The sequence below is a fragment of the Ursus maritimus genome, unplaced genomic scaffold, assembly GCF_017311325.1.
Source record: "Ursus maritimus isolate PB19 unplaced genomic scaffold, ASM1731132v1 scaffold_19, whole genome shotgun sequence".
Taxonomy (NCBI): domain Eukaryota; kingdom Metazoa; phylum Chordata; class Mammalia; order Carnivora; family Ursidae; genus Ursus; species Ursus maritimus.
In genome coordinates this window covers 43807669-43816385 of record NW_024424341.1, presented here as the reverse complement: position 1 = coordinate 43816385, position 8717 = coordinate 43807669, and positions in this window count along the sequence as shown.

Here is an 8717-nt window from a genome sequence, read left to right as displayed (position 1 = left end):
CTGGGGAATTCCACTTCTGGGAATATACCCAAAAGAAAACCATACGTCCAAAGCACTCTAAATGAAAGAGCCATACACAAATGAATAATACTGTATGATTCCTTTTTGTGAAATTCCAGAAAATGCAAGCTAATCTACAGTGACAGAAAGCAGATCCTGGTTGTCTGCGACCAGGTGTGGTGGGAGAGGTTAACTATAAAGGGCCATGAGGAACTTTCTCAAGCAATGGAAATGTTCTGCATCGTACTTGTCATGGTAGTTACATGGGTATCACCTTTCCAAATTCAACTGTACCCTAAGTGTAATTTATTGTATATGAATTAAATCAATAAAGCTGATAAAATGACATCAAGCTGTACACTTCAGATTTATGCTGTTTGGATGCCTGGGTGGCTCAGTCGGTTAAGTGTCCAACTCTTGGCTTTGGTTCAGGTCCTGATCTCAGGGTCATGAGATGGAGCCCCATCTGGGGCTCTGCTCATTGAGGAATCTGCTTGGGTTTCTCTCCCTCTGCCCCTTCCCCCACTCATGCACACTCTCTTACCCTCTCTCTTTCTCTGAAATAAATCTTTTTTAAAAAAGGTTTATGCTTTTTATACAGTTGAGAAAGAGAAAAGCTGCCGCTGGCATGTAAGAGCTAGCCTGGTACTGTCAACGAGATCTTATTATGAGTTCACATAACATCAATGGCAGATAGGCAACTCTGTGACCTCGGTGGATCAAGACAAAAGCAAGATCACCCTGAAATCATATTTAAATACAGATAAAACATGAACATTATTCAAGCCCCAAAATGCTAAACACTCCTGGGTACTATGAATGACCACTACTTTTTTATCAATCACAGTTCTAGCCTTCCTTTAGTCTACCCTCCTTACGTAAGGATGAGATTAAGATAGGCAGTTACAGAATTGCCCTGATTCCTGACAACATCCAATCCAGAACAAAGCCCCACTTCCTTAAGCCTTCTCTAAATCAATAAACACAACCCAATGTTCTGTGTTCCCCTTTGCTGCAATGAGCAGTAAATCCAACTTGTTTGATTACAAGGAATGTTCCTGGGGGTATTTGGCTGGGAGACACTGACACATTTTACTATATAATACCTCAATAAAAATGTTAGCATGGAAATAAGCAGGGTATTTTTTAGGGTTCATGTTTTGGGGGAAAAAAGTTTTGAACTGACTGACCACAAGCTAATGTGGATTTAACACTAAGAAAGTTGTTCATTTATTCACTTAAAGCCTTAAGATCACCTGTGACAATGTCCTTTAGTTCAGTCAGTGAAAACAGGGAACAACTAACTACACTTAACTACTTTCCATTTTTGCTGTAAGTCATTATAACAGATTGTTTCAGGCTGAACAGTCAGTCCTTTATTCTCTTTAAAAATTCACCAATTCCCTTAATATAATGTTTCTTCATGCCTGAGTTCTGAAAGAACTCTAAAGATCCTCCCCATCCCAGAAAGCTACCAGGCTCTGTCATAGTGCAGTTGTGGTTTACAAACGAAAGCAAAACCCATTGTACTAAATAGGCAAATTAGCACAAGTGATATTTCTCTCTTTCTCTTTCTTTTTCTTTCTTCTTCTTTCTTTCTTTTCTTTTTTCTTTTCTTTCTTTCTTTCTTTCTTTCTTTCTTTCTTTCTTTCTCTTTCTTTCTTTTTCTTTTCTTTCTTTCTTTTTCTTTCACATTCATAGAAGTGATGAATGAGTCATCTCAGGAATCTCCCTAGTTCAATGAACAATGTATTATACAGATGTCAACTGCACTTCAATTTAAAAAGAACATATTACACATTTATAATAGCCAAAAACTGGAAACAAAAGAGGTAAATGGGTAAATAACTGGGAGGTGAAAATCAATGTAATTATTATAGTATCCACCCAGTTTTCTATGTTGTCACTTAAAATTTTAATATGGCCTATCATGTCAATTATTCCTCTTATAGTTTCACTTTTTTTAAAAAGATTTTATTTTTAAGTAATCTCTACACTCAATGTGAGGCTTGAATTTACAGCCCTAAGGTCAAGAGTTGCATGTGCTACCGACTGAGCCAGTGAGGTGCCCCTTTAACAGTTTCACTTTGGTTCAGTTTCATCCACTAGCTTACCTCTTCCATTGGAGTAGGGCATTATCTTGAATTTTTCCTGGATCCTTTTCATATAACTGAATGAAAGACAAGGACTAGGAGTTGGGGGTGGGAGTAGGGAATAAACTGCAATGTAATCAGATTAGTATATCTCCTTGGAAAGGGCTGAACTGCCCTGTGATTAAAATAGTAAAGTCCTGGGGCACCTGGGTGGCTCAGATGGTTGAGCGTCTGCCTTTGGCTCAGGTCATGATCCCAGGACCCTGGGATTGAGCCCAACGTCTGACTCCTGGCTCAGCGGGGAGTCTGCTTCTCCCTCTCCCTCTGCCGCTCCCCCCTCTTTCTGTATCTCTCTGTCTCAAATGAATAAATAAAAGCTTTAAAAACAAAACAAAACAAAAATAGTAAAGTCCTGGGCCACTGCAATTGTGTGAGTGGTAGATGGGGAGAGAAAGCCCTTTTGCCTTAGTACATGTGTATTAATGTTAAGTAAGAACTAATATTAAATGACCCAACTTACATTTATACTAAAAAAATTAAATTTTTTCTCTTACCTAACAGTTTGTTTTCATTCCTTCATTCCTAACCACAGAATAGTATGTCCTTTAAAAGAGTATAAAACTTATAAAAAATATTAAGAAGGAGAAATCAATCATATTGCAACTAAACGATTACAACCTTTTATTACTTTCTAATTTGGGGCCATTATCATAAATGTCAGGCATTCACAGCACTGAAATTTTAGTTTTTTCTTATCTGGTGCTGTGGCAAAATAATTGCCACAGTATGACACAATATTGATTTTCCATAATTTTGGAAGTGAAAATTTTATTTATTTTTTATTTATTTTTTTAATTACAAACTGGAGTTTATTTATTTATTTATTTCTATGATGATTTTTTATTATATTATGTTAGTCACCATACAGTACATCCCCGGTTTCCGATGTAAGGCTCGATGATTCATTAGTTGTGTATAACACCCAGTGCACCATGCAATACGTGCCCTCCTTACTACCCATAACCAGTCTATCCCATTCCCCCACCCCCCTCCCCTCTGAGGCCCTCAGTTTGTTTCTCATAGTCCATAGTCTCTCATGTTTCATTCCCCCTTCTGATTACCCCCCCTTTCTTTATCCCTTTCTTCCCCTACTGATCATTCTAGTTCTTATGTTCCATAGATGAGAGAAATCATATGATAGTTGTCTTTCTCTGCTTGACTTATTTCACTCAGCATTATCTCCTCCAGTGCCGTCCATGTTGTAGCAAATGTTGAGAACTCGTTCTTTCTGATTGCTGAGTAATATTCCATTGTATATATGGACCACAACTTCTTAATCCAGTCGTCTGTTGAAGGGCATCTTGGCTCCTTCCACGATTTAGCTATTGTGGACATTGCTGCTATGAACATTGGGGTGCATATGGCCCTTCTCTTCACTACGTCTGTATCTTTGGGGTAAATACCCAGTAGTGCAATGGCTGGATCATAGGGTAGCTCAATTTTTAACTTTTTAAGGGACCTCCACACTGTTTTCCAGAGTGGCTGTACCAACTTGCGTTCCCACCAACAATGTAGGAGGGATCCCCTTTCTCCACATCCTCTCCAGCAATTGTTGTTTCTTGCCTTGTCTATTTTTGCCATTCTAACTGGCGTAAGGTGGTATCTCAGTGTGGTTTTGATTTGAATTTCCTTGATGGCTAATGATTTTGAACATTTTTTCATGTGTCTGTTAGCCATTTGTATGTCTTCATTGGAAAAGTGTCTGTTCATATCTTCTGCCCATTTTTTGATTTGTTTATTTGTTTCTCGTGTATTGAGTTTGAGAAGTTCTTTGTAGATCTTGGATACCAGTCCTTTATCTGTAGTGTCATTTGCAAATATATTCTCCCATTCCGTGGGCTGCCTCTTAGTTTTTCTGACTGTTTCCTTGGCTGTGCAGAAACTTTTAATCTTGTTGAAGTCCCATAAATTCATTTTATCTTTTGTTTCTCTTGCCTTTGGGGATGTGTCATGAAAAAGGTTGCTTTGGCCGATGTCGTAGAGGTTGCTGCCTATGTTCTCCTCTAGAATTTTGATGGATTCCTGTCTCACATCGAGGTCTTTCATCCATTTGGAGTTTATTTTTGTGTATGGTGTGAGAGAGTGGTCAAGTTTCATTCTTTTGCATGTAGCTGTCCAATTTTCCCAGCACCATTTATTGAAGAGACTGTCTTTTTCCCACCGGATGTTTTTTCCTGCTTTATCAAATATTAGTTGCCCAAAGAGCCGAGGGTCCATTTCTGGGCTCTCTATTCTGTTCCATTGGTCTATGTGTCTGTTTTTGTGCCAGTACCATGCTGTCTTTGTGATCACAGCTTTGTAGTACAGCTCGAAATCCGGCATTGTGATGCCCCCAGCTTTGTTTTTCCTTTTCAACAGTTCCTTGGAGATTCGGGGCCTTTTCTGTTTCCATACAAATTTAAGGACTATTTGTTCCAGTTCTTTGAAAAATGTCCTCGGTATTTTGATCGGGATAGCATTGAAAGTGTAGATTGCTCTGGGTAGCATGGACATTTTAACTATGTTAATTCTTCCAATCCATGAGCATGGAATATCTTTCCATCTTTTTATGTCTTCCTCAATGTCTTTCAAGAGTGATTTATAGTTTCTAGAATATAGGTCCTTTACGTCTCTGGTTAAGTTAATTCCAAGGTAACGTATGGTTTTTGGTGCTATTGTAAATGGGATGGATTCCCTAATTTCTCTTTCTTCGGTCTCGTTATTCGTGTATAGAAATGCAACTGATTTCTGAGCATTGATTTTGTATCCCGCCACGTTACTGAATTGCTCTATAACTTCTAATAGTTTGGGAGTGGCTTCTTTTGGGTTTTCCATATAGAGTATCATGTCATCTGCAAAGAGAGACATTTTGACTTCTTCTTTGCCAATTTGAATACCTTTGATCCCTTTTTGTCGTCTGATTGCTGTTGCAAGGACTTCTAGTACTATGTTGAATAATAGTGGCGAGAGTGGGCATCCTTGTCGAGTTCCTGATCTTAAGGGAAAGGCTTCCAGCTTTTCCCCATTGAGAATAATATTTGCAGTAGGCTTTTCATAGATGGCTTTTATGAGATTGAGAAATGTACCTTCTATTCCTACACTCTGAAGGGTTTTAATCAGGAAAGGATGCTGTATTTTGTCAAATGCTTTTTCGGCATCGATTGAGAGGATCATATGGTTCCTGAGTCTTTTCTTGTTGATATGATGTATCACGCTGATTGATTTGCGAATATTGAACCACGCTTGCATCCCAGGTATGAATCCCACTTGATCGTGATGGATAATCCTTTTAATGTACTGTTGGATTCTATTAGCAAGTATCTTGTTGAGGATTTTGGCGTCCATATTCATTAGGGAAATCGGTCTGTAATTCTCCTTTTTGAGGGGGTCTTTGCCTGGTTTGGGGATCAAGGTAATATTGGCCTCATAGAATGAGTTTGGTAGCTTTCCTTCTGTTTCTATTTTTTGAAATAGCTTTAGGAGAATAGGTATTATTTCTTCTTTGAATGTTTGGTAGAATTCCCCAGGAAAACCGTCCGGGCCTGGAGTTTTGTTATTTGGAAGGTTGTTTATCACTGACTCAATTTCTTCATAATTAATTGGCCTGTTTAAGGAATCAATTTCTTCCGGTTTCAATCTTGGTAGTTTATAGGTTTCCAGGAAGGATTCCATCTCTTCCAGATTGCTTAGTTTATTGGCATATAGCTGTTGATAAAAATTTCTAATAATCCTTCCAATTTCAATGGTGTTCGTCGTGACCTCTCCTTTTTCATTCATAATTTTAATAATCTGGGTCCTTTCTCTTTTCTTTTGGATAAGTCTTGCCAGTGGTCTGTCAATTTTATTGATTCTCTCAAAGAACCAGCTTCTAGTCCTGTTGATCTGCTCTACTGTACTTCTGGTTTCTGCTTGATTGATTTCAGCTCTAATTTTGGTCAACTGCTTCCTCGTGCGTGGATTAGGCCTGTCCCTCTGTTGCTGTTCCAGCTTCTTGAGGTGAGAATATAAAAACTGCATTTTAGATTTTTCTATTCTTTTGAGTGAGGCTTGGATGGCTATGTATTTCCCCCTTAGGACTGCCTTTGCAGTATCCCATAGGTTTTGGACTGTTGTATTTTCATTCTCATTGGTCTCCATAAATTGTTTAATTTGATTTTTGATTTCCTGGTTTATCGAGTCATTCCTGAGCAGGATGGTTCTTAGTCTCCAAGTGTTTGAGTTTCTTCCAAATTTTTCCTTGTGGTTGAGTTCCAATTTCAGAGCGTTGTGGTCTGAGAATATGCAGGGGATAATTTCAATCTTTTGGTATCGGTTGAGACCTGTTTTGTGTCCCAGAACATGGTCTATTCTTGAGAATGTTCCATGGGCATTAGAATAGAATGAGTATTCTTTGGTTCTGGGGTGTAGTGTTCTATATATATCTATGAGGTCCAACTCGTCGAGTATGGCATTCAAAGCCTTTGATTCTTTGCTTAGTTTTTGCCAGGGTGTTCTGTCTATTTCTGAGAGTGGAGTGTTGAGGTCCCCTACTATTAATGTATTTTTATTTATATGTCTCTTTATTCTGGTTAAGAGTTGGCTTGTGTATCTTGCTGCTCCCCTGTTGGGGGCATATATATTTATAATTGTCATATCCACTTGTTGAATACTTCCCTTAAGAATAATATAGTGCCCTTCTGCATCTCTAACTATAGTCTGTAGTTTAAAATCCAATTTATCTGATATGAGAATTGCTACCCCAGCTTTCTTTTGAGGTCCATTTGCGTGAAAGATGGTACTCCATCCCCTTACTCTCAGTCTGAATGCATCTTTGGGTTCGAAATGAGTCTCTTGTAGACAGCAAATGGATGGGTCATTTCTTTTTATCCAATCTGCAACCCTGTGGCGTTTTATGGGATGGTTCAAACCATTTACATTAAGACTGATTACTGAGAGATATGATTTTAATGTTGCCATGTTGCCAGTAAAGTCTTTGTTTGTATTGGCTGTGACTTTCTGTTCTGTATCACTCTTGGGGCCTTTTTACTTTTATAGAACCCCCCGTAATATCTCCTGTAGGGCTGGTTTCGTGGTTACAAAATTGGTTAGTGACTGGCGATTCTGAAATGTCTTTATTTCTCCATCAATTCTGAATGACAGCCTTGCTGGATAAAGGATCCTTGGCTGCATGTTTTTCTCTGAAAGAGCTTTAAATATGCTCCCCCAACCCTTTCTCTCATTCCAGGTCTGTGTAGACAGGTCTGACGTAATTCTGATGCTTTTGCCTTGGTACGTGAGAAATTTCTTTGCCCTGGCCGCTTTCAATACTGTATCCTTGCATCTAATATTTGCGAATTGCACTATGACGTGACGTGGCGTAGGTTTGTCGTGGTTGAGCTTGGGAGGGGTCCTCTCTGCCTCTTGGACACGAATGTTTGTTTCCCTTGCTAGATTAGGGAAGTTTTCAGCTACAATTTGTTCAAATATCTCTTCTAGACCTCTGTTTTTCTCCACCCCCTCGGGGATGCCGATGATTCTAACATTGGATCGTTTCATTGAGTCAGTAATCTCCCGTAACCTACATTCGTGGGCGTGGATTTTTTTAAGACCATCTTCTATTTTCATTTTTTCCTCTATTAACCCATCCTCCAATTCACTAACCCGTTCCTCTGCTTCTGCGACCCTGGCCGTCAGAGCCTCTAGTTTTGCCTGCATTTGGCTCATAGAATTTTTAATTTCTGTCAGATTCGCTCTCATTTCTGTCCTTAGGGATTCTATATTCTCAGTAACCTTTTCGTTAATAGTTTTTTCAATTCTACTCATCATTTTGACCATCGTTACTCTGAATTCCATTTCTGATAATTTGGTTACATCCATATCCATTATTTCTGTGGCAGAGGCCACAGAATCACTGTCTTTTCTTTGCTGGGGGGGGCTTCTCCTTCTTGTCATTCTGATGAAGAGAGGTTGCGGGGTTTCCAGAGCCCAAATTATTGACTGGGTCCCAGGCCGTGCCCCTTGTTTTATAGGGATCTTAGGGATGTGGGCTTCTTCTTTAAAGATTTTATTTATTTATTTATGTGGCAGCCAACCAGCGAGAGAGGGAACAGAAGCAGGGGAGTGGGAGAGGAAGAAGCAGGCTCCCAGCGGAGGAGCCCGATGAGGGACTCCTTTCCGGAACGCCGGGATCACGCCCTAAGCCGAAGGCAGGCGCTCAATGACTGCGCCACCCAGGCGCCCGGGTTGTGGGCTTCTTGATTTTTCAGCCTGCCTTCTGTGTTCTGGGGGAGGGGCCTGCCGCGCCAATACTCAGGCAACCCTGTTTGGGTAGAGTCTCCGTGTCCCCTGCGAGGGAGGATGGGGATGGGCACTCTCTGAGCCGGTATTTCCAGGCTTTTGTTCTCTGGCGGCTTTCCCTGGCGGTTTGCTGTGCCTCTTCTGAGAGTCAGAGCAGCAGCGGCCAAATTTCAGCCTCTGTCACGGAACAGAAGGATTGCGGCCCGTTCTCTACTAATGTTCTGGCCACTTTAACTCTGTTTCTGTTGGTGCTGCTCAACCCTGCAGCGTCCCGGGATGTGCGCCCCACACCCGGCGTCCCAGCCCTCA